The sequence below is a fragment of the Chlorocebus sabaeus genome, chromosome 23 (assembly GCF_047675955.1).
Source record: "Chlorocebus sabaeus isolate Y175 chromosome 23, mChlSab1.0.hap1, whole genome shotgun sequence".
NCBI classification, from domain to species: Eukaryota; Metazoa; Chordata; class Mammalia; order Primates; family Cercopithecidae; genus Chlorocebus; species Chlorocebus sabaeus.
In genome coordinates, this window is record NC_132926.1 from 54,235,567 (window position 1) to 54,252,237 (window position 16,671).

General features: G+C 36.8%; 1 protein-coding gene and 1 pseudogene across 1 annotated transcript in view; one reads left to right on the forward strand and one right to left on the reverse strand.

The window, feature by feature from the left end:
• The window catches only part of CCDC192 (coiled-coil domain containing 192), a 254,994-nt gene that overhangs the window by 170,164 nt on the left and 68,159 nt on the right, over positions 1–16,671 (reverse strand). The gene's annotated exons all lie outside the window — the stretch shown is intronic.
• Positions 9,515–11,840, forward strand: LOC140709995 (cullin-1-like; annotated as a pseudogene).

Genomic DNA, 16,671 nt, shown 5'->3' on the forward strand with positions numbered 1-16,671 from the left:
AGAAGAAGAAGAAGGGAGAAAAAGAAAATAGAAATGTGGAGTTGAAAAAGCCAATGGCTAAAAGAAAAAATTCACTAGAGGGGTTCAATAGAAGATATAAGCTGGCAGATAAAACAATCACCAAACATGAAGATAGATGTCTTAGTCATTTCAAGCTACTATAACAAAATATAGTATAGATTGGGTGGCTAAACCAGGAAACTTATTTTTCACACCTCTCAAGGCTAGATATCTTATTTCAGAATGCCAGCAGAGTTGAATTCTGTTGAAGGCCCTCTTCCTGGATTACAAATAGTTGCCTTCTTATTGTATCTTTAATGGAAAATAGAGATAGAGACCTCTAGTTTTCTCCTTTTCTTATAAGTGTATGAATCTCATCATGTGTGTTTCACCCTCATGACCTCACATAAACCTGATTACTTTCAAAAGTCCCGCTCCAAATACCATCCCACTGAAGATTAAGACTTTAACATATGATTTTTTGGGCACCCAAAAGCAGGTTCTGAAGGGGCTCAGTCTGAAATCCAGACTCTCCTGCTGCAGTTAGGGACCTATCCCATTTGTGCACAGACCTGCTGGGAGACATCCCTGTCTGGGCCACTGGAACAGTCTTCTAGATTCAAGTGCTGGCCAGTAGTTTTACACAGTTCCAGAGTCCTCCTTGGATTTTTCCCAGGGCTATCTGGGCCAGAAAGCCACATCAACCTCAGAGCCCTTGTGAGACTTTCAGCAGGCCCAGGCTTAGAGCATTCTCTAGTGCTAAGATGGCTGCAGTGATCACAGCTCAGAGAACACAACAGTCAGTCAGTTTGGATTCCCTGGAAGGCCCACTAAAGGAGGACCGGCACAGACAAAGTCAGACTGTGATGACAAAAACAAATACCTAGTCCCTCAACATGCAGACTTTATTGCACCTACAAAAGCATCAAGAACATTCAGGGAAATATGGCTTATCCAATGGTTAATGTGTCAGAAAGCAACCCTGAAGTGATGAAGATGTGTGATCTTTCAGACAAATAATTCAAAATAGCTGTTCTAAGAAAGCTCAATGAACTTCAATAAAACACTGAGAATCAATTCAGAAATTTATCAAAGACACTTAACGAAGAGATAAAAATATTTAAAAAACAGAAATCCTACAGCTGAAAAAATACAATGAAGGAAACGAAAATTGAATTGAGAGCAGAACTGGACAAACAGAAGAGAGAATTAGTGAGCTCAAAGAAAGACTAGTTGAAAACACACAATTAGAGAGGAAAAAAATAAAAAGGAATGAAAAGGGATAAACAAAGTTAACAGGATCTATGGCACAACATCAAAAGAGCAAACATTCAAGTTATTGGAGTTAAAAAGATAACTGAGAAAGACAAAAGGGTAGAAAGCTTATTCAAAAAATAATAATAGAAAACATTCCAAACCTATATAAATATATAAATATCCAGGTACAGTAAAGTCAAAAGTCACCAATTAGATTCAACCCAAATAAGAATACCCTAAGACATATTATAATTAAACTCACAAAGGTCAACTACAAAGAGGGATCCTGAAAGTAGTACAGGTCAGGAGGGAGTGGAGTGATATATTCAGAGTGCAAAAGAAAAAAATTCCCGGCAAGAATGCTGTACTCAGCAAAGTTATCCTTCAGACATGAGGGAACTACAAAGACTTTCCAAGACAAACAAAAGCTAAGGAAATTTGTCATTATAAGAAATGTTAAAGAGAGTTCTTCAAATGGAAAGAAAATGACACTAACTATACTAATATTGCAACAATTATATTCAAACCACTTCTATCTTTAATAAGAAGATAAAAGACAAACCTAAAAAAATAATAACTAAAACACTTTGTTAAGAGTGGGCAATATAAAAAAATAAACCAAAAAAGAGCAGGAATGGCTATACTTACATCAGTTAAGGTAGACTTTAAGTCAAAATTGTAAAAAGTGACAAAGAAGGTCATTATATAAAAATCAAGGTATCAATTAAGTAAGAGGAAATAACAATAGGAAACGAATTGTACCCAACACCAGAGCATCCAAATATACAAGCAAATATTAATAGATCTAAAGGAAGAAATAGACTGCAACGTGATAATAGGAGGAAAAATTCCACTTTGGCAATGAAGACATTATTCAGGCAGAAAAATCAAGAAAGAAAGAAAATTTGGAGTTAACCGTGCTCTAGAGCAAATAGACCTAACAGACATTTACAAAACATTACATCCAAGATGCACAGTATATTTTTTCTTATCAGCACATGGAACATTCTTCAGGATAGAAAAATGAAAATGGCAGTACAACAAACCAGAACCTAATGGATGCAGCAAAAATAGTTATAACAATAAACATCTAACACACACACAAAAAGAAAGACTCCAAATAAACAACCTAATGATGTACCTCAAGGAACTATAAAAGCAAGAACTGGACAAACTCAATATTAGTAGAAGAAATGAAATAATAAAAATCTGAGCAAAACTCAATAAAATTAAAACTAAAAATGTATAAAAGATAAAATGAAGCTTTTTTTTTGAAAAAATAAACAAATCTGACAAACCTGTGCTAGACTAAAGAAAAAAAGAGAGAAAACTCAAATAAATACAACTGGAAATAAAAAAGGAGGCATTACAAATGATACCACAGAAATACAAAGGATCATTAGGGACTACTAAGAACAATTATTCATCAAAAAATTGGAAAACACTGAAGAAACTGATAAATTCCTGAACATAAAAACCCACCAAGATTGAACAATGAAGAAACAGAAAATTTGAACAGACCAATAATGAGTAATGAAACCAAAGCAAGATTAAAAAGTCTCCAATCAAAGAAAAGCCTGTTGAGGTCACTGATGAATTCCACCAAACATTTAAAGAAGAATACCAATGCTACACAAACTCTTCAAAAAAGTTAAAAAGGAAAGAATACTACCAAACTTATTCTATGAGGCCAGCATTAACGTGATACCAAACCAGACAGAAACACACACACAGAAAGAAAACTACAGGCCAATATTCCTGATAAGCATAGATGCAAAAATCCTCAAGGAAATACTAGTAAACCAAATTTAACATCAAATTTAAAAGATCTTTCATCATAATCAAGTGGGACTCATCCCAGGGATGCAAGGATGGTTTGACATATGCAAATTAATATGTCACATCAACAGAATTAAGGAGAAAAATTATAAGATCCTTTCAATAATGCTTAAAAAAGCATTCAATAAAATTCAACATCCTCTTATGATTTAAAAAAAAGCCTGCATCGCCAGGCGCAGTGGCTCACTCCTGTAATCACAGCACTTTGGGAGGCCAAGGCGGGAAGATCACGAAGTCAGGAGATCGAGACCATCCTGGCTAACATAGTGAAACCCCATCTCTACTAAAAAAAATACAAAAAATTAGCAGGGCATGGTGGTAGTCACCTGTAGTCCCAGCTACTTAGGAGCTGGAGGCAGGAGAAGGGTGTGAACCCAGGAGGCGGAGCTTGCAGTGAGCCAAGATCGCGCCACTGCACTCCAACCTGGGTGACAGAGTGAGACTCCATTTCAAAAAATAAATAAATAAATTAATTAATTAATTAATTAAATAAAGTCTGCATAAACTGAATATAGAAGAAACAAGCCTCAACATGATAAAGGTCATACATGACAAGTCCACAACTAATATCATACTGGGAAGGGAAAAATTGAAAGCCTTTCTGCTAAGATCTGGAACAAGACAAGAATGCTCGCTTACACCACTTTTATTCAACATAGTACTGGAAGTCCTAGCCAGAGAAATTAGGCAATAAAAAGAAATAAAAGGCACTGAAATTGGAGAGAATATGTCAAATTATTCTTCTTTCCCAAAGACATAAAGTTATATTTAGAAAAACCTAAAGACTCCATCAAAAACTCCTAGAGGCCAGGCGTGGTGGCTCATGCCTATAGTCCCAGCACTTTGGGAGGCCAAGGCAGATAGATCACGAGGTCAAGAGATTGAGACCATCCTGGCCAACATGGTGAAACCTCGCCTCTACTAAAAATACAAAAATTAACTGGGCGTGGTGGCGCACACCTGTAGTCCCAGCTACTCAGGAGGCTGAGGCAGGAGAATTGCTTGAACCCAGGAGGTGGAGGTTGCATTGAGCCAAGATTGTGCCATTGCACTCCAGCCTGGGCAACAGACTGAGACTCTGTCTCAAACAAAACAAAACAAACGAACAAACAAAAAACTCCTAGAACAGATAAATAAATTCAGTAAAGCTGCAGATACAAAATTAACATACAAAAATCAGTAGTGTTTCTATATGCTAAATGCAATCAACCTGAATAACAAATTGAGAAAGCAATCTCATATACAATAGTTGGAAACAAAACATATAAATAAATTTAATGAAAGAAAGAAGAGATCTCTGTAAGAAACATTATAAAATCCTGGTTAAAAAAAATTGAATAGGATATAAGAAAATAGAAAGATATTCCACACTCAAGGATTGGAAGAATTAACATTGTTAAAATGTCTTTACTACCCAAAGTGATCCACAGATTCAAAGCAATCCCTATCAAAATACCAGTAACATCCTTCACAGAAATAAAAAAAATCTTAAAGTTCATACAGAACCATAAAATCCCTGAACAACCAAAGCAATCTTGACCAAAAAGAGCAAAGCTGAAAGCTAATTTCAAACTGCATTACAGAGTTATAGTAACCAAAACAACACAATACTGGCATAAAAACCCCAAAAACAAAACAAAACAAAACAACAACAAAAAACCACCCCCAACAAAAATGAAACAGATACACAGACAAAGGGAACAAAATAAAGAACCAAAAAAAAAAAAATTCACACACTTACAGTCAGCTCATTTTTAATAAAAATGCCAAGAGCATACAAAGGATAAAGGACAGTCTCTTTAATAAATGGTATGAGGAAATCAGGATATCCATATGCAGAAGGATGAAAATAGAACCCCTTCTTCCACCATATACAAAAATAAAAAGAATGGGTTAAATACTTAAATGTACAACCTGAAACTATGAAAATACTAGAAGAGAACATTGGGGAAATGCTTCAGGTAAAAGCACAAAAACCACAGGTAAAAGCACAGGTGACCATAGCAAAAATAGACAAATGGGATTGCATCAAGCTAAAAAGCTTCTGTCCAGAGAAAGAAACACTTAAAAAAGTGAAGAGACCACATAAAGAATGGGAGAAAATATTTGCAAACCATCCAGCTGACAAGGGATTAAAGTCCAGAATATATAAGGGACTCAAACAACTCAACAGCAATAATAATAATAATAATCCAATCTGAAAATTGGTAAAAGATTTAAATAGAAATTTTTCAAAAGAAGACATACAAATGGCCAATAGGTACATGAAAAAGTGCTCCACATCACTAATCATTAGAAAAATGCAAATCAAAACCACAATGAGATATCAACTCACCCCAGTTAGAATGGCTATTATCAAAAGAACAAAAGAGGACGAACGCTGGTGAGTATGCAGAGAAAGAGGGATACCCATACACTGTTGGTGGGAATGTAAAGTAATATAGTCATAATGGAAGACATTATATAGGTTCCTCCAAAAACTAAAACTAAAATGACCATATGATTCAGCTATCTCACTGTTTGGTGTATATCCAAAAGAAAGAACATACTATATCAAAGAAATATATGTACTTCCATGTTTATTACAGTACTATTCACAATAGCCAAATACAGAATCAACCTAACTGTTCATTAATGGACGAATGGATAAAGAAAATGTGGTATATATACCCAACAGAATATTATTCAGCCATTAAAAAGCATGAAAGCCTATCATTTGCAGCAACAGGAATGGAACTGAGGTCAGTATGTTAATTGAAATAAGTCAGGCACAGAAAGACAAATATTATACGTTTTCACTTCTATCTGGGAGCTAAAAAAGCAGATTTTATGGAAGTAGAGAGTAGAATGGTAGTTACCAGAGGCTGGGAAGAAAAGGGAAGAGGAGAGGATAATGAGAAGTTGGTTAATGGTACAAAAATAAATAGGAGAAATAAGTTCTAGTACTCATTAGTACAGTAAGAAAATTATGATTAGCAATAATTTATTGTGATCAATATAACTAGAAGAAAAATATTAATGTTCCAATACAAAAGAAAAATAATGTTTGAGTGTTGGATGTCCTGATTACCTTGATTTGATCATTACACATTGTATATATGTATCAAAATATTATATGTACCCAAAATATGTATAACTATGATCTGTCAGTACAAAACGTATCCCAAAATGGCCCCCAAACCCCAAAATACAGGATGGTAAAGGCACAAGGTAGATATTCCCATTCCAGAAGGGAGAAAAATGAAAGAAGGAAGAGGTGATGAGTCCCACATACATCCAGAACCAATCACAGCAAATTCCACTAGACTTTAATGCTCAAGAATAATCTAGAATAATCCTTTCTCATTTGATACTCTGCCCTCCAAGACCACTGGAGTGGAAATGTCACCCCCACAGCTTTGCAGAGATCCACCCATGCTGTGGCTAGGTTGAGCAGGACTTGTGCCCACCCAGCCCTACTGCATGGGGGTTATGCCCAAGGGCTCTCAGAATTGTGGTCTCTCCCCCAGGGTTCTGTCAGAGAGAAACTAAACCCCAAGGGCTCTACCATGTAAGGATCTTACTTTCAAATTTCTTCCAGGTAGGGTTGTGCTACCATGGCTCCAGGTGACCTCACCCTCATGGTTTAGTTGGAGGATATTTGGCCTGTTGAAGTTGAGATGATGTCCCTGATAATCTCTGAACTGCCTTTGGGGCTGTTCCCCCCATCTTCTAGAATAGCACAAGACTACTGAATAGCTTTAGCATCCTGTCCTGTAGCCTCTAAGAAGTCTGAGAAACTTTTTTCATTCCCCCCAACTTTCATCTCCTTCTGTTCAGACTGGCAGTGTTCTTGGTGGAGTACTGATTAGGTCCATGTTTCACACCCATACCAATCTCCTTAACAGACAGTTGCTTGGCCACACCCTTGGTATTCTTAACACTTTGCTTAGAAACGTCTTCAGCTAAATATCCAATTTTATCACTCACAAGTTCTATCTTCTGCAAAACACTAGACCACAAAGATAATTTAGCCAAGTTCTTTGCCACATTACGACAAGGATTGCTTTCCTCTGGATTCCAATGGCATGTTCCTCTTTTCCATCTCAAACCTCATCAAAATGGCCTTTACCGTTCATATTTCCACCAACATTCTGCTCATGATTATTTATGTCTTCTCTAAGAAGAAGGAGGATTTCTCTCCAGTTCTCCTATTTTGATCAGGCCTCACCAGATTGTCTTCAGCAGCCCCTTCATGGAAATATCTACTTTTTAGAGCATGAAGCTCAAAACTCATTTTAAGGTATTTGTTACAGTAGTATCACACTTCTTGTTAACCAATTTATTTTAGTCACTTCAGACTTCTATAACAAACATCATAGACTTGGTGACTTAAAGAAAATATATTTCTTACAATTCCAGAGTCTTAGAAGTCCAAGACCAAAGTGACAAAAATTTCAGTGTCTTGTGAGGACCCTCTTTCTGTTTTACAGACAGCCCCTTTTTTTGCTGTATCCTCACATGATGGAGAAAAGTAGAGCTCTTATCTCCTCTTCTTACAAGGGAATAATTGCATCATGAGGATTCCAGCCTCATGACCTTAATTCTCTCCTAAATGCACCCCCTCCAAATACTATCACATTAAAAATTAGGAATTCAACATATGAATTGGAGGAGATGTAAATATTCAGTCCATAGCAATAGAGCAATTGGAATTACCCAGTCTGAATAGCAGAAAGAAAAAATAATGAAGAGAAATAAACAGAACCTAAGAGGCCTACGGGACACTCTTAAGCATACTAACATACACATTCTAGGAACAAATAACTGTAAAAGATACAGAATCAAAAGGGAACACTAGAAAATATCAATCAAACACAAAAGAAGGTAGTATTGGAGGAACTGAGGAATAAAAAGGATATAAAATATATAGAAAATGAAAAGCAATGTGGCAGAAGTATATTCTTTATTATTAGTAATATTTTAAGTGGCTTAGATCCCCAATTAAAGACAGAAACCAGCAGAATAAATTTTAAAGTGTGATCCAATTATATGCTGATTACAAGAAACCCACTTTAGACTCAAAGAAACAAATAGGTTGGAAGTAAAAGAATGAAAAAAGATGTTGCATGTAAATAGTAGCCAAAAGACAGCAAATATGACTATGGTCACATAGTCAAATAGATGTTGAATTTTTTTATTAAAAATTTTTATAAAAATGAAAGAAACACATTGCATATTGATAAAAGTGGCAATTTGTCAAGGAGATATAAAATTATACACACAAATGCACCAAACAGTGGAGTCACAAAATATACGAAGCAACTATTGATAGAATTTACGAGAGAAGTAGACACTTCTGTGAGAATAGTTGGAGACTTCAATATTCCACTTTTTTTTTTATGAGGTGGAGTCTTGCTCTGTCACCCAGGCTGGAGTGCAGTGGTATGATCTTGGCTCACTGTAATCTCCGCCTCCCAGGTTCAAGAGGTTCTCCTCCTCAGCCTTCCAAGTAGCTGGGATTACAGGCATGCATTATGATGCTCAGCAAATTTTTGTATTTTTAGAAGAGACCAATGCCATATTGGCCAGGCTGGTCTCAAACTCCTCACCTCAAGTGATCTGCCTGCCCTGACCTCTCAAAGTGAATATTCCAGTTTCATAACGGATATAATATCTACACAGAAAACAAGAAGAAAATAGACTTGAATTACACTATAAACCAACTAGACATAACAGACATAGTATGACAGATAGAACAATCCACAAAACAACAGAAAAATATATATATTTTTTCAAGTGCACATGAAACATTCTCCAGGGTAGGCTACAATTTGGTTCATAAAAATAATTCTCAATAAATTTAGAAGGAATAAAATCATTTAAAGTGCCTTCTCTCACAACAATAGAGAATAAAGCTAAAAATCAATAACAGAAGGAAAATTGAAAAATTTTCACATACACAAAAATAACACACTCTTAAACAACCAGTGGGTCAAAGAAAAAATCACAAGGCAAATTAAAAAATATTTAGAAACAAATGAAAACAAAACATAGCATACAAAAACTTATGGGACGAGGTGGCGGCAGCAGGAGGAGGAGGGCTGGGCTGGCAGGGGAGGAGAAGGTAGGCACCATATCACATGCAACTCCAGGCAGGGCAGTCCAGTGGCTGAGGGATGCAGCCAGACCTTGGTGGGATGCGGGTTTTGCCCAGGCCTAGGTCTGGGGACTAGGTGGATGCATCACGGGAGCCTTTTGGGTACCACGGAGATGTGTGTTTGCCTGCAATATATTTCACTCTCTACATTTAAAGGACATTCTTTCCAAACTGCTGTGAATAAATTTGGAATGGTACTGCATATTTTTATCTAATGGAGAACTAGCTGCACTTTGAATAAGGATTGCTGCACTGCATGACTTTAGAACATCCCTCACGATGTCATAAACCCGGAGCCAGAACCCACAAGGCCTGAAGCAGATTGGCCTGGACCAGATCTGGGATGACCTCACAGCCACCATCCAGCAGGTTTACATGCCACACAGCATGACCAGGTCCAGATACATGGAGCTCCACCCTCATGTTTATAACTAGTGTGCTAGGGTACACCAGTCAAACCAAGCATGAGGAGCTGGAGTTTCTAAGTCAAAAAAGGCGCAGACACCTGAAGGAGCTCAGTTCGTTGGCTTGGAATTATACAAACAGCTTAAGTAATTTTTGAAGAATTATTTGACAAGTCTTCTTAAGGATGGAGAAGATTTGATGGACAAGAGTGTACTGAAATTCTACACTCAACAATGGGAAGATTACTGATTTTCAAGCAAAGTGCTGAATGGAATTTCTGCCTACCTCAATAGACATTGGGTTCACCGTGAATGTGACAAAGGATGAAAGGAATATGTGAAATCTATTCCTTTGCATTAGTGACTTGTAGAGACTATTTAGGCCACTGAATAAACAGGTAAGAAATTCTGCTTCAAAGCTGATCAAAAAGGAAGAAAATGGTGAAACCATCAATACAAAACTGTGAGTGGAGTTTTAGTCTTACATGGAATTGGAGCTGAATGAAGATGATGCATTTGCAAAGGGCCCTACATTAACAGTGTATAAAGATTCCTTTGAATCTCTTTTTTTCTTCTGTTACAGAGAGATTTTATGCCAAAGAGAGCACTGAATTCTTGCAGCAGAACCCAGTTACTGAATATATGAATAAGGCAGAAGCTTGTGTGCTTCAGGAACAATGAAGAGTTCAGGTTTACCTTCATGAAGGCACACAAGATGAATTAGCAAGGAAATGTGAGCATGTCCTCATTGAAAAACACTTGGAAATTTTCCACACAGAACTTCAGAATTTATTGGATGCTGACAAAAATGAAGATTTGGGACACATGTATAATCTTGTATCTAGAATTCAGAATGACCTAGGATAATTGAAAAAACTGCTGGAGATGCACATTCATAATCAGGGTCTTTTAGCCACTGAAAAGTGTTGAGAAGCTGCTTTAAATGACCCCAAAATGTATGTACAGACTGTGCTTGATGTTCAAAAAAATGCATTGCCTTGGTAATGTCTGCATTTAACAATGACACTGGCTTTGTGGCTGCTCTTGACAAGGCTTGTGGTTGCTTCACAAACAATGCGGTTACCAAGATGGCCCAGTCATACAGTAAAATCCCCTGAGTCACAGGCTCAATACTGTGACTCCTTCTTGAGGAAAAGTTCCAAGAACACAGATGAGGCAGAACTAGAAGATACACTCAGTCATGTAATGGTTGTCTTCAAGTACCCAGGGGACAAAGACGTGTTTCAGAAGTTCTATGCAAAAATGCTGGCCAAGAGGCTCATCCACGGTGACGATGCGAGTGATGATGCCAGTAACCATGTCAATTTTCAGCCACTGTGATGGCTGGCATAGAAAGCTGTGAATTGCTGATAACTGCATTCCAACCCTAAGGGAAGGTAGTGAATGACATTGCTGAAGCCAGCATGTTCTCTAAGTTAAAGCAAGCTTGTGGTTTCGAGTATACCTCTAAACTTCTGTGGATGTTTCAAGACACTGGTATGAGCAAAGATCTGAATGAGCAATTAAAAAATCACCTGACAAATTCATAACCCCTAGACTGAGATTTCAGCATTTAAGTGCTGAGCTCTCGGTCCTGGTCCTTTGAGCAGTCTTGTATGTTTGCCTTCCCTTAGGGTTGGAATGTAGTTATTGGCAATTCACAGCTTTCTATGCCAGCCGTCACAGTGGCTGAAAATTGACATGGTCATATCAGTTGTCTAAAGGAGAATTAGTAACTAACTGCTTCACAAACAGATACTTTGCAGGCATCCACATTCCAGATAGCAATCCTGCTTCAGTACAACACAGAAGATGCCTTGGTCCTGGAAGATGAAAATGCAAATGCTGATGAGGTGGAATTGAAGCCAGATACCTTAATAAAATTATATCTTGGTTATAAAAGTTAGAAATTAAGGGTTAACATCAATGTGCCAATGAAATGGAACAGAAGCAGGAACAAGAAACCACACACAAATATGTTGAGGAAGACTGCAAACTACTGATTCAGATGGCCATCATGAGAATCATGAAGATGAGGAAGGTTCTGCAACACCAGCAGTTAGTTGATGAGGCCCTCACTCAGCTATCCTCCAGGTTCAAACCCTAGGTCCCTGATGAAGAAATGCATTGACATTCTAATTGAGAAAGAACATTTGGAGCAAGTTGATGGTGAAAAAGACACCTACAGTTACTTCACTTAACCCTCTAGGAAGGGTCTGATTGTGTGTCCTGCAGCAAATAGTTCATGTTGGAAAGAATGGAAACTACTCAAGTTTACAGCAACCAGCCTGCCACCATTGTACCTCCCTTTTTAAAACTGAGACCAAGACTCCTATCAGCTGGTCTCAAATTTACATTGGAACTACTCAGGATAGATACATTTCAAATCTGTAAATATGGACACCAATGCCATTTACCCTAATTTAAGAACAGAAAAGACTGAATCTCCCATAGTGAAGGCTGCCCACTACTGCATTTAAATCAAGACATGGGCTCCCCCATTAGCAGCTGTTGTATTGGCAGCACGTGTCATGTTGGCAGCACTTTGAGAGCAAGTCTGAATGGACCCATGTGTAATCTGGTATGAAAAACCATTTGTTTAGTGTATTTCATTTTTAATGTGCGAAAATAAAGAAAATTAAAAGATTTCTTATTGAATTGTACCTCACATCTCAACACTAACATTGAATGTAAATGGCTGTATTGCTCCACTTAAAAGATACAGAACAAAAGAATGGATAAGAATTCACCAACTATCTTCTGCCTTTAAGAGACTCACCTAATACATAAGGACTCTCATAAACTTAAGGTAAGGGGGTGGAAAAAGGCATTTCATGTGAATGGACACCAAAATGAGCAGGAGTAGCTATTCTTATATCAGACGAAATGAACTTTAAAGCAACAGCAGTTAAAAAAGACAAAGAGGGACATTATATAATGGTAAAAGGCCTGTTCAACAAGAAAGTATCACAATCCTAAATATATATGCACCTAACACTGGAGCTCCCAAATTTATAAAACAATTACTTATAGACCTAAGAAATGAGATAGGCAGCAATACAATAGTAATGGGGGACTTCAATACTCCACTGACAGCACTAGACAGGTCATCAAGACAGAAAGTCAACAACAACAACAACAAACAATGGATTTAAGCTATACTTTGGAACAAATGGACTTAAAAGATATACATACAAAATTTCACCCAACAACCGCAGAATACACATTCTATTCAACAGCTCATGGAACTTTCTCCAAGATAGACCATATAATAGGCCACAAAATGAGCCCTAATAAATTTAAGAAAATTGAAATCATATTAAGCACTCTCTCAGACCATAGTGGAATAAAACTGAAAATCAACTCCAAAAGAAACCTTCAAAATCATGCAAATAAATAATCCGATCCTGAATGATCATTGGATCAAAAATGAAATCAAGATGAAAATTTGAACAATTCTTCAAAGAGAACAACAATAGTGACACAACTTATCAAAACCTCTGGGATGCTGGGTGCAGTGGCTCATGCTTGTAATCCCAGCACTTTGGGAGGCCGAGGAGGGTGGATCATGAGGTCAGGAGTTCAAGATCATCCTGGCCAAGATGGTGAAACACCATCTCTACCAAAAATACAAAAATTAGCCGGGTGTGGCAGCATCTGCCTGTAGTCCCAGCTACTCAGGAGGCTGAGGCAGAAGAATCACTTGAACCTGGGAAGCGGAGGTTGCAGTGAGCCAAGATCATGCCACTGCACCCCAGCCTGGGTGACAGAATGAGACTCTGTCAAAACAAACAAACAAACAAACAAAAACAAAACAACAACAACAAAACTACCTCTCAGATACAGCAAAGGCAATGCTAGGAGGAAAGTTCATAGCCCTAAAAGCCTGCATCGAAAAGACTGACAGAGCACAAACTGACAATCTACGGTCACACCTCAAGGAACTAGAGAAACAAGAACAAATCAAACCCAAACCCAGCAGAAGAAATGAAATAACAAAGATCAGAGCAGAACTAAATGAAATTGAAACAAACAAAAAATACAAAAGAGAAATTAAACAAAAATCTGGTTCTTTGAAAAGATAAATAAAATTGATAGACCATTAGCAAGATTAACCAAGAAAAGAGAAAATCCAAATAATCTCAATGAGAAACGAAATGGGAGATATTACAACCAACACCACAGAAATACAAAAGATCATTCAAGGCTATTATGTACATCTTTACATGTAGACTAAAAAACCTAGAAGAGATGGATGAATTCCTGGAAAGATACAACCCTCCTAGCTTAAATCAGGAAAAATTAGATATCCTAAACAGACCAATAACAAGCAGCAAGATTGAAATGGTAATTTAAAAATTACTAACAACAAAAAAAGTCCAGAACCAGATGGATTCACAGCAGAATTCTACCAGACATTCAAAGAAGAATTGGTACAAATCCTATTGACACTATTCCACAAGATAGAGAAAGAGGGAACCCTCTCTAAGTCATCCTATGATGCCAGCATCACCCTAATACCAAAACCAGGAAAGGACATAACCAAAAAAGAAAACTACACACCGATATCCCTGATGAACATAGATGCTAAAATCCTTAACAAAATACTAGCTAACCAAATCCAACAACATTATCCAAAAGCTAATCCACCATGATCAAGTGGATTTCATACCAGGGATGGTTTAACATATGCAAGTCAGTAAATGTGATGCACCACAAAAACAGAATTAAAAACAAAAATCACATGATTACCTCAACAAATGCAGAAAAAGCATTTGACAAAATCCAGCATCCATTTATGATTAAAACTCTCAGCAAAATCAGCATACAAGGGATATACCTCAATGTAATAAAAGATGACAAACCCACAGCCCACATAATACTGAATAGTGAAAAGTTGAAAGCATATTCTCTGAGAACTGGAGTCAGATAAGGATGTCCACTCTCACCACTCCCCTTCAGCATCTTACTGGAAGTCCTAGCCAGAGCAATCAGACAAGGGAAAGAAATAAAGGGCATCTAAATCAGTAAAGGGGACATCAAACTGTCACTGTTTGCTGATATGATTGTTTACCTTGAAAACCCTAATGAGTCCTCCAGAAAGTTCCTAGAATTGATAAAATAATTCAGCAAAGTTCCTGGATACAAAATTAAGGTACACAAATCAGTAGCTCTTCTATACACCAACAGCAACCAAGCAGAGAATCAAATCAAGAACTCAACCCCTTTTACAATAGCTGCAAAAAAAAAAAAAAAAAAAAAAAAAAAAAAAAAAAAAAAAAAAAAAAAAAAAAAAACTTAGGAATATACATAACCAAGGAGGTGAAAGACCTGCACAAGGAAAACCACAAAACCCTGCTGAAAGAAATCACAGACAACACGAACAAATGGAAACACATCCCATGCTCAAGGATGGGTAGAATGAATATTGTGAAAATGACCATATTGCCAAAAGAAATTTACAAATTCAACACAATTCCCATCAAAATGCCACCATCATTCTTCATAGAATTAGAAGAAACAATTCCAAAATTCATGTATAATCAAAGAAGATCCTGCATATCCAACATAAGACTAAACAAAAAGAACAAATTTGGAGGCATCACATTACCTAATTTCAAACTATACTATAAGGCCATAGTCACCAAAACAGCATGGTACTAGTATAAAAATAGGCACACAGACCAATGTAACAGAATAGAGAGCCCAGAAATAAACCCAAATGCTTACAGACAGCTGATCTTTGACAAAGCAAACAAAAACATAAATTGGGGAAAGGACACCCTTTTTAACAAATGGTGCTGGGATAAATGGTTAGCCAAATGTAGGAGAATGAAACTAGATCTTCATCTCTTACCTTATACAAAAATCAACTCAAGATGGATTAAGGATTTAAATCTTATGTGCTTTCCCGAAACTATAAAAATTTTAGAAGATAACATTGTAAAAACCCTTCTAGACATTGGCTTAGGCAAGGATTTCACGACCAAGAACCCAAAAGCAAATGCAATAAAAACAAAGTTAAATAGCTGGGACTTAATTAAACTAAAAAGCCTTTGCATGGCAAAAGAAACAGTCAGCAAAGTAAGCAGGCAATCCACAGAGTGGGAGAAAATCTTCACAATCTATACATCTGACAAAGAACTAATATCTAGAATCTACAAGAAACGCAAACAAATCAGCAAGAAAAAAACAAGCAATCCCATCAAAAAGTGGGCTAAAGACATGAATAGACAATTCTGAAAATGAGACATACAAATAGCCAACAAATATATGAAAAAGTGCTCAACATCACTAATGATCAGGGAAATGCAAATCAAAACCACAATGCAATACCATCTTACTCCTGCAAGAATTGCCATAATCAAAAAATAAAAACACAGTAGATGTTGGCATGGATGCAGTGATCAGGGAACACTTCTACACTGCTGATGAGAATGTAAATTAGTACAACAACTATGGAAAACAGTGTGAAGACTCTTTAAAGAACTAAAAGAAAAATTTTTTAGTTCTACCATTTGATCCAGCAATCCCACTAGTGGATATTTACCCAGAGGAAAATAAGTCATTGTACGAAAAAGATACTTGCACATGCTTGTTTGTAGCAGCACAATTCACAATTGCAAAATTGTAGAACCAACCCAAATGCTCATCGATCAACGAGTGGGTAAAGAAACTGTGATCTATATCTATATCTATATATCTATATTTATATGTATATCTATATCTATATATACGATGGAATACTACTCAGCCATAAAAAGGAATAAATTAATGGCATTCACAGCAACCTGGATGAGATTGGAGACTATTATTCCAAGAGAAGTAACTCAGAAATGGAAAACCAAACGTCATATGTACTCACTAATATGTGGGAGCTAAGCTCTGAGGATGCAAAAGTGTAAGAGTGATACAATGGACTTTGGGGACTTAGGGGAAAGAGTGGGAAGGAAGTGAGGGATAAAAGATTACAAATAGGGTGCAGTGTATACTGCTCGAATGATAGGTGCACTAAAATCTCAAAAATCACCA